Source organism: Rattus norvegicus, chromosome 5 (genome assembly GCF_021556685.1).
Source record: "Rattus norvegicus strain SHRSP/BbbUtx chromosome 5, alternate assembly SHRSP_T2T, whole genome shotgun sequence".
Lineage (NCBI taxonomy): Eukaryota > Metazoa > Chordata > Mammalia > Rodentia > Muridae > Rattus > Rattus norvegicus.
The window spans coordinates 105,340,319-105,349,731 of NC_141538.1; the positions used below are offsets into that span (position 1 = coordinate 105,340,319).

At 43.1% G+C, this 9,413-nt stretch overlaps 1 protein-coding gene across 2 annotated transcripts in view; it reads left to right on the forward strand.

The window, feature by feature from the left end:
- Sh3gl2 (SH3 domain containing GRB2 like 2, endophilin A1) overlaps positions 1–9,413 on the forward strand; it is a 175,833-nt gene that overhangs the window by 23,413 nt on the left and 143,007 nt on the right.

Consider the following 9,413-nt stretch of genomic DNA (forward strand, 5'->3'; position numbering starts at 1 on the left):
TCCCACACTTGCCACAAAGTCGGTTTCTGAACCAGTCAGTGTCTCTGCAGAGTTCACTCCTTACCACCCACACCAGCCCTGCCCTGTGCATCCTGTGGGCATCTCTCAGGTGAACAACTTCAGAATTTCCTGTCCTGCATGGTTCACCTGTGATTGCACCTAAACTGCCTTTGCCACTTCTGTGCTTGAAGTCTTTGAACACATTCTGACTTCAAGACCTAAAAATCCTAAACGGGGGCTACTGTGGCTTTCTTTACTTGACATGTCCCCTATCTTCCTGTTACTATCCCCCAACCAAGGGCAAGTTTCTCCGTGTCTGTGCTCCAGACATCTCATCTTGCAAGTAGTTGGCCGGAAATTCTTACTTGCCAGGCTGTATGCTATGTTCTATGTGTGGAGATGTGAATACAATCTCCATCCCCTGCCATGGTGGAGCAGGCGAGGCAATGATTGACAAAGCCCAGCACCATGCAAATATGGAAGGAATTTGGTCACAAGAACAACAAAGAGATTTGCCAAGGACTCCCTGGAGGCCATCCCCAACACTGCTGTGGAGAAATTCTTAAAACGTAGGAAAGCTAAAGATTAAAGGGGATTTATGCATACCTGGGGAATTCTTACTAGCTAAAAGTGTCACGGATATTGCCATGATACTTCTGCTCATGTTCAACTAAGAGCAGAAGGTAGGCAGTTGATTGGAGAGGGTGATCTTGTGGGTAAAAATTACCATTGTGCCCTACAATGCCAGGGTCCTAGAGCATCTCCAGCTTTGAGAGCTTCTGTTGAATGAGTAGAATTTAATGTGATTTTTTTTTTTTTTACCAAAGGTCCTTAGTAGTAGGTGGTCATGGAGCATTTTTCTCCCTGAAGATGTAACTTCAAACTGAGAAGGCCAGAGTTTGCAGAAACCAGCCCTTAGTGAATTATGGCCAAGGAGACAACGTCGACAAGCCTCCACAGAGCAGGTGACCTGGAGTTGTCAGATCTGTGCAGTGGGGCTGAGCCTAGCCTGCTGCCTGCCCATCTCCTGTCAGCTTGGGGACTGGTTCAGGCCTGCTCCTCCTTTGGGTGGGTCCAGATGTTAATTCTTAGAGACCTCTTCTTTATCCTGCAGGATTCCTTTAGTTCCTGTGACACACTTCATGGCTGTGTACAAATTTGAAATATTTAGCCATTGAATGATTGCCTCTTCCCTTTCCTTTCCTAAGTCCAGATGGCAGGAGGTCAAGCCCATGGCTTCATTTGACTGTGGTGATGCTGATAAGCATAAGCAACACCATCTGACGGTGGCCATGTAAATCAACCCTCACCATAATCCATGGAGGAGGCACCACTGTACCCATTGTACTGATAAGGAAAGAAAGGCACAGAGAAGTTAAGGGTTCATCTCAAGCAACATTGTCATTTATTGACAGTGGAGACAGAGTGTGACACTGGCAGAGAATGCTTTAGAGGAATCATTTTATAAATCACCTCCCAGTCAATGGAACAAAACTGCAAATGTAGCAGTAAGTAGTTAAACACACTGTGTGTCCATAAACGGCAAAGCAACACTTGAAGGCACCGCCCAGAGGGATGGATCGCTTAGAAAATGATGTGTGGGCAGTTAGTTCTCCATCCGTGCATAAAAAACTGGGTCCGTCTATCATTCCCTTACACTAAAGCAAGCGAATTATAGTGTTTTAAGTTGCTGGCTGCAAACATGATAGCAAAAGATTATAACATAGCAAAAAGGCAAATGTGGGTCCTTTTGAGCTGAGCTGGAGAGATGCTTTCTGGACGTGAGTTAAGGTACAGATGTCGTAGAATTAGGTATGGACTTTTCTTTCTGTGTAGAAATTAAGAACTGTTACCTGGAAAATTAAAACAAATAAGGGGATTGACGATTGGACACACACAATTAAAAAGAGAATTTGAGGTGACGGAGTTCCATGACTGTAGGGGCCGTTCTTCCTGGGGCCAGTCAGGCACTGGATGCAGTGGGTCCTTTGATGAAGATACATTTTGGGTTTGGAGGAATAACTGAAGATCTACAGAGTCTACTGTAGTGTGCCTTTTGTGTATGTGTAAATCCTGGTTCATACACATAATGGGACTATTTCTGAGACTATTGAAGTGAAGTAATCCATGCTCACCAGGAAACTGTTCCTGGATATATATATACACGAATGGTGGAAGACAGATATCATAAATAAAGATGTACTATGTAGGCATTGCCTTGTCTATCCACAAGGGTGGATGGATAGCAGTTAGAAATAAAGTTTAATATAGTAATGAGTATCTTCGGTTTTTGAAAGCTTTCTTTTCCTTAGCTTTTGTTGCACTGTGAGACAAGATCTCAGGGTGTATCTGTGGCTGGTCTGGAACTAACATGTTAACCAGGCTGGCCTTGAGCTTACAGTGATCCTCCTGTCTCTGCCTCTGAAGTGTTGGGCTTACAGGTGTATATTGCTATGCTAAGATTTAATTTAAAAAAAAAAAGACTTTCTGGGGTTGGGGATTTAGCTCAGTGGTAGAGTGCTTGCCTAGCAAGCGCAAGGCTATGGGTTTGATCCCAGCTCTGGGGTGGGGGGTGGGGGGAGACTTTCCTCTTCTTCTTCCTCCTCCTCCCTCTTCTCCTCCTCCTGTCCCTCCTCCCTCTCCTCCTCCTCATGCTCCTCCTCTTTCTCCTTCATACCACCACCTTTTATTTTCTGGTGTGGGGAATCAAGTAATATGCTAGGCAAGCCCATGGCCACAGAGCTGTGTCCCCAGCCTCAGTGTTTACACTCAGAGCATTCATTTTTATTCCTGTGAATACTGTCCTCATCTTGGCTTTTGTGCCAGTGTCTTTGGGTTATTCGAAATGTTTGGGAAGCTGGCATTAGTTTAAAACAAGGAAATGCAATGGTGGGACATGCTGGGATTGCACAAATGCTGGGATTTGTTTTACAGCATAAAGTCTTCCTCAGTGAAGTGGGTCAATGTTTAATAGAAACAGCCTTTTCAGTGTCACTGTTTTTAAAATCTTATGTTTTTATTAAACACCCTATGTTACTCAGCCTAAAAGAGGGAGGAACAAGACAGGGATAGAAGACAGCAGTGACCCTGAAGGCATCAGTGTTAGCGTGGTGCTGAGGACATTCAGACAACCCACCTCCACATGCTCCTCCCTGGGGAAGAGTATTAATGCGCACAGATCCTTCACATTTGGACTTTCCTCAGACAGGTTTTCAGAGAACAGCTTAATAAAGCATTAATCATGGTGCACCCTCCTCCCCCGGAGATGAGTGATCTCGCCCCCCTCCCTGCATATAGGGATGATCTAGGTGCATAATTTTGTTAATAATATGTCTGTGGAATGCTATTTTGGATCCGATAAAAGGTATCTGTTTGCTTCTCATGGTCGGGAGCATGCAGATTTCGGAACTGCCGAGGCTATTTGATATGCAGCAGCCTCTGCGGTTCAGTGCATGGCTGCTACTGCTGTAGACAGAGTTGAGAAAAGCAGAGCAGAAGGCAGAGGGACATATTATTTATATATAGAGAAATACTGTTGTGAATTTAGAACTAAGCTTTAGGATGTGGCCATTGTAAAACCAATAAACCTGGAGGGGTAGAAGGTCTGAGATTTTTATCCCGTCTGGGTCTGTGATGAGCTGAGTTCTTCCTCACAGAGCTGCACAGCGTCCTCAGCAGAAGCTCTGGTGTTAGTGGGCGGGAGAGCCTGCCTTGCACAAGCTCATTTCCCTCTCCTTGCTGAAGCTCACATTATTTTGAAAGATCCTATTCATTAATTGGTTTTATTCAGTTTGAAATGGAAATGCAACAAGATGGGGGACTGTGGAGAAGCAAGAACAGGGCTTGGTGTTTCAGGGGCTATTTTTAGATTCAGAAGCAGCCTGCTGCTTTCCATGAAATCGCCCAGTAATTAATCACTCTCGGTTCTCTTTATGGTGGTTTTTATTTTAAGGGTAAACTACTGGGTTCAATCTTCCTCTCTCACTCATCTTTCTTTCTCCTCTTTCTCTCTCTCTCTATGATGTGTGCAAATGTGTACATGAGTGAGTGAGTGAGTGAGTGTGTGTGTGTGTGTGTGTGTGTGTGTGTGTGTGTGTGTGTGTGTGTGTGTGGTGTGTGCCCTAGAATCTGTCAAGGTTAATGACTGTGTGTTCATTTAAGTGTTTACCTTGATAGTGTTTCCAAGTTCATCCTATGTGAAGTGTCTTCTTTAGCCATTATCGAAATCAAATAATCTTCCCCCCCGCAAACTTCAAAACATGGTGAAGGTGTTGACTCAAAGCATGGCAGTAATTTAATTTTTCTATTTTTGAGAAATAGAGGGTGAAGCCACAGATAAATGGTGTAGTAAAATTTCAAGTCCCGTGGAGAGCTTACGTGGAGTCAGAAGTGATTCTTTTAGTCATTTTGAGTATTGAAGTTGATTAGAGGACTTGTTGAATCTGTCTTCCTCTAGCCTAGGTGGTCCTTAAGAAAATCTGAGTGGCAGACCTCTTCACTTGACTTGATCCGGTGTGGAATCAGTAAAATGCATCACTGTCCTACTAGTTATGAGAGAATCAGTAACACTTGAGAGTGAGGAATCTCTCCTCTTAAGGCTGAAACCAATGGATCATGGACCATTCTATTGCTAACCCAAAGCCTTGCATCAGATAGCTTTTCCTTTCTTGACTGTGTCTCCCACATCTTGAACACCTCATGGTCAGCCATCTGTATTGGATCGTGTGGTATAACAGCACACTCATACTCATCCCTGTTGGTGTCCTTGGACTGCAGGCAGGGTGTCCTAGTGTCCTGGTACCTGACAGAAGAAGAGAAGCATAGAGCCATGGCTTGCAGGGGTACTTCTCTGCCTTCTCTAGATCTTGCAGTGAGCTTTGCTTTAGACTCAGTGTAGAGTCTCATCAGGACCCGCCAGGCTCTGCCTGCTCTGCCAGTCTGTGTTTATTGACAGGTTGCTTTGGCCCACTGCAGAGACAGTAGTGGCTTTTCCTTTGTCTTCTAAGGATTGTGTATCACATGCATGTTTTTTTTGTACATTACTTCAAAAATTAAATTGAGAGTCAGTTTAACTGCTGTTCCCTAACTCTGAATTTCCCTGCGATGTCACTCTCTGATCATGACTGAAATTGGTATCTTATGGTTTTTGTTATCATGAAGCTTTCAGAACGATTTCTTATCTGATACATTTTGGCCAGGATGTGTTTATAAGCCTGGTTTATCTGTCTTTCTAAGGCTTTAGTACCATGTTCCCACATGGTACTAACATGTACTAGATGTGGTTGGCTGCCAACAACCTTACTCTTTGCACTCATCTCTGGAAGATTCATACCTCCCATGTCAGATTTGACCTCCATGGGGATGGACAGCAGAGTCCCAACACACAAATAGTTTCAATATTTTTGATTTAAGAAAGGATTTGAAGGGGTTGGGGATTTAGCTCAGTGGTAGAGAGCTTGCCTAGCAAGCACAAGGCCCTGGGTTCGGTCCCCAGCTCCGAAAAAAAGAAAAAAAAAAAAGAGAAAGGATTTGAAGCCTATGTTATTGAGACAGTTGACTTTAAAATTTTTCCATTCGGGAGGTGGGACAGGAGGAATGTAGTGTTCATGAAGTAACAGTGGACTTCCATTACCAAAGAACTTTTAAAGCTCGTACTAACTTCGGGGTGAGTAAAAGACATCCTATAATTACTGTAGAAACTGATGTGCTGTCAAGAAAGATCCACCTTTAGTTCCCTACAAACTATATCTATATTTTCCTGTATGGATCTTTTCCAAGAGACTATTTCCTTTAGGTAGTATATTATTTGATTCTTTAGCCACAGGCAGTAAGAAACTCTGTGCTAGGAGCCGGGGCCTTTCAGGAGAGTGCATGGAGTGTCCCCGCTCTGTGTGACTCATTCTAAGGACATGCATGCTGCAGTAGCCAGGCCTGGGCTATCAGCTCTGCTTCATTCAGGAAGGATAATGAATTATAATTTGTTTCTGAGCAGACCCATAGTTTATAACAATCATTTTTTTTAAAAAGTGAGTGGAATTGATTCTGCTGTATCTTTGCCAGAGAAGTTTGCCATGAGTTGCTGTAGTTAAAACGTGAAGCAACTCAGGTATGTCACCAGGTGAGTTGGTTAAAAAGTCTGGCAGTGCACGGCAAAGTGTTGGGACCTTGTCACATGCTACAGTGCAGATGAACTACAGGGGGATTACACTCAGTTAAAGAAAATAGTGTGGATAGAGACTGGTTTGAGTCAGGGACAGGGGCATCAGTGGTATTTCCCAAGGACATCTGCTTCTGCCTCCAGCTGATGAACACCGCCTCTCCTCTGACTCACAGTCTTGCTGCCTCTTTAACACTTGCTGAACCTCATCGGCTTCTGGAAGAATCTCTGTCCAACAGTGATATCATCGGAGAGGTCATCTGAGTTCAGCTAAGGAGCATGTATCAAACAAAGTGTGCTCCAGCCTGGTTATGATACAAAGAGGGTTGAAGGGATCATGTAAGGGGGCAATGGTTGTGCCCGTGGAGCCTGAGCACTGTATGGTATACCTATATTGGGGAACTGGGAAAAAAAAAACAAGAAATGGTGTTTTCTCTACAGCTCCTCCATGGGGAGAACTGGTACAGGTATCGTATTCATTACTACCTATTACTTAAATGCACGTGTGTTTCGTGTTCATGCAAATGTTCTTATGTAATGGGATGATATCAATCACACATCATGAAACTTGTCTGACATTTGACACCATCTATGCCATTTCTAGTTAAGGAAGTATTCAGTGCTGTGGACCCCTGCTGTGGTTTGGTTATGGAGCGAGTGTGCTCTCTGAGGGTTTGTGGACTGGAAGCTTGATCAGCAGGGGTGTAGAGATTAAGAGTCAGAAAGCGAGGTCCTTAAGAGGTAGAGCCCAGTAGAAGGCTACAGGAGATGGGAGGGGACTGATCAGGTTATCCTGAGATCCTGGCTAGCTTTCCTCAGAGAGTTGGTAGAAGATCCCATTTATCTGGCTTCACGTTTAGGCATGCGGTCCCTCTTGAACATACTCTGGGTTGATGTTTACAGATCACTGGGTCTTTCCTTACAGGATAGCAACAGTATGATACATGATGGGGAGCCTCACAAGTACAATACATGCTATTCTAATTTTTAGCCTCAGAAATGGTGTGTTAAACCCCTTTTCTTTATGCTACCCAGCATCAGGTATCCCAGTCTAGCCATGATGATGGGCAAGTATAACATTCACCAAAACAGATGTATCACGAGAAGGTTCAAAACTCTAGTGCCGGAATAGGTGGAGCACATGTCTTTCTGTCTGGGGACCAGTGCCTTTCCCTACCAGGCGTATGTGAGAACTGGACTTAGTTCCAAAGGAACATTACATTCTTATCTGTAAAATTCTATACTTAAGTTCAGTTAGAGAGTGATGGTCACTGCCAAGGTATGTAAGCCATGACTCATCCTTGGTTTATGGTCATTGTTGTGGTTTATAGTTGGGCAAGACTTTTGTTTGCTTCCCTCCCTTGGAAGCATACATGGTGCCTTCTCGTACCATGAAAGCTAGTTCTCAGGGAATAGACTTTAACACTAAGGTTATGTAAAAATGTTGTAAGGAAACAAACTATTAACCATCTGCCTAAAAATCCCCTATGATTCCTAAGTCTGTGTCTAAGTATACATATGTTATTTAAATGAACTTTGCCTGTTTTAGCTGACAGTATTCCCTTTAAGAGCCAAAGACTATCTACTAAAATCCCCAACACCAGCTTTGAGAAGCCTGCCTTTGAGTTACTGATCAGGGTTGTCCAAGAGAGGACTAAACATATAGTCTTTTATTATTGCCTTGATTGCCCTCAAGAGGTAGAGAGTGAATTTCTATTGCTGAAGACTCCAAGCACTTCAGGCACTGATTCCAGAGGCCCCTGAGCTGAACCTGAACTTTACTTTTTTAAACAGGCTCCTGTTCACATTGCACATGTATGTGCTTGTCAGGTACTGTTGAGTTTTACTTTTTTTTTTACTTGTTGAAATTTTGAATGACTGGAACTTTGACAAGGCTCCCCTAGCTTGTCTTTTGGTGTATGTTTGTTTCATCCACACACAGCTGCCTCTTTTGAAATTAAAGGAAAATAACTTGGTGACAATGTCACAAATGGCTGACTCAAATTCATGGATTCATGTCATGGTTTATCAAATCTTTTCTTTCCCAGAAACTTGTGTATATAATGACAGACAGTGCTCATTATCTTGAAGAACATTAGGATGTTTCTTTCTCTTTAGCTCTTCTGCTGAAATTGCAATGGAGATGAGTTTGGGAGATTACTAGTATATAAACAATGAGAAAGATGTTTAGAAATGAAAGTTTGTTTTTTTTTCAAATTGGAATTTTTAAAGGATCTTCACATTCATATCTTCTTGCAGAAATCTATCAACGGAAACTTTAATGAACAGTTAACAGATCGGGCTCTTCCTCACCTAGTCTGGAAGCAACAAGCGTTTTGACTTTGACTCACTCTTCTCACGTGAAGTGAGAACTTGGGAGGGATGAGCTGCGTTATTTTAAGCTGCTGTGACATTCTCGAGGCAGAGGCTTGTGAGAAACAGAGACCTGCAGTCAGGGAGTGTTGCTGAAGCTCTTGCGAGCCTTCATTATCCCTTGCATAGATGATTCAAAAGCAAATAAAATTATTTCACAAAGTACAGAGCAAAGGAGCTGTCAGCTGGGGCTGAAGTTAAATGTAGGTAGGAAGAGGAGGATTATTTCAGTAACAACAGGAAGCATAATTTAACCAGCAGTCTTAATGTTTAAATTGAAGAGTATTTTTCTCCTCTGAGTGTGTGAGAGTATGTGTTTATGTGTGTGTATGTGTGTACATATTACACTCACACAACACACACACACACAGACACACACACACACTTTTTTTTTTTGGTAAAAGTAAGTGTAACATGTAGACTTGGCATGATCAAACCCAACTTTCTGAGGGCATAGGTACCTTAGGGTCTGAGAGGAAGTATCTTTAAAATCACTATGCAACTTGCTCTTTGGAATGACTACAGCCCCCAGTTACCTAAGTGCAGAAGAGTGCTGGACAGGTTCCAGGGACGAAATTGGGCTGCAAGTGCTCTTCATTGGACATATCACAACAGAGTCCTTCTTGACCTCTTGCTAAGCAGACCTTTCTTTAGTGAAGGAAGAACCAAGAAAAACTATAAGTACTACCACTCAACTCTCTTGGTAAAAGGAGCCGTTCCTGGAAGTGGACCAGGAACCTATGGTGTTATCCTGACTGGATTCTATGAGGGGAATAGAAATAGGAGCCACAGGCCCTCATCTCCAACTCCAACTTCAACTTAAGATTCTAAAGATGTAGTCCGTGTGATGGGTGCTGGGGAAGGTGCTAGAGGCATGAACAGG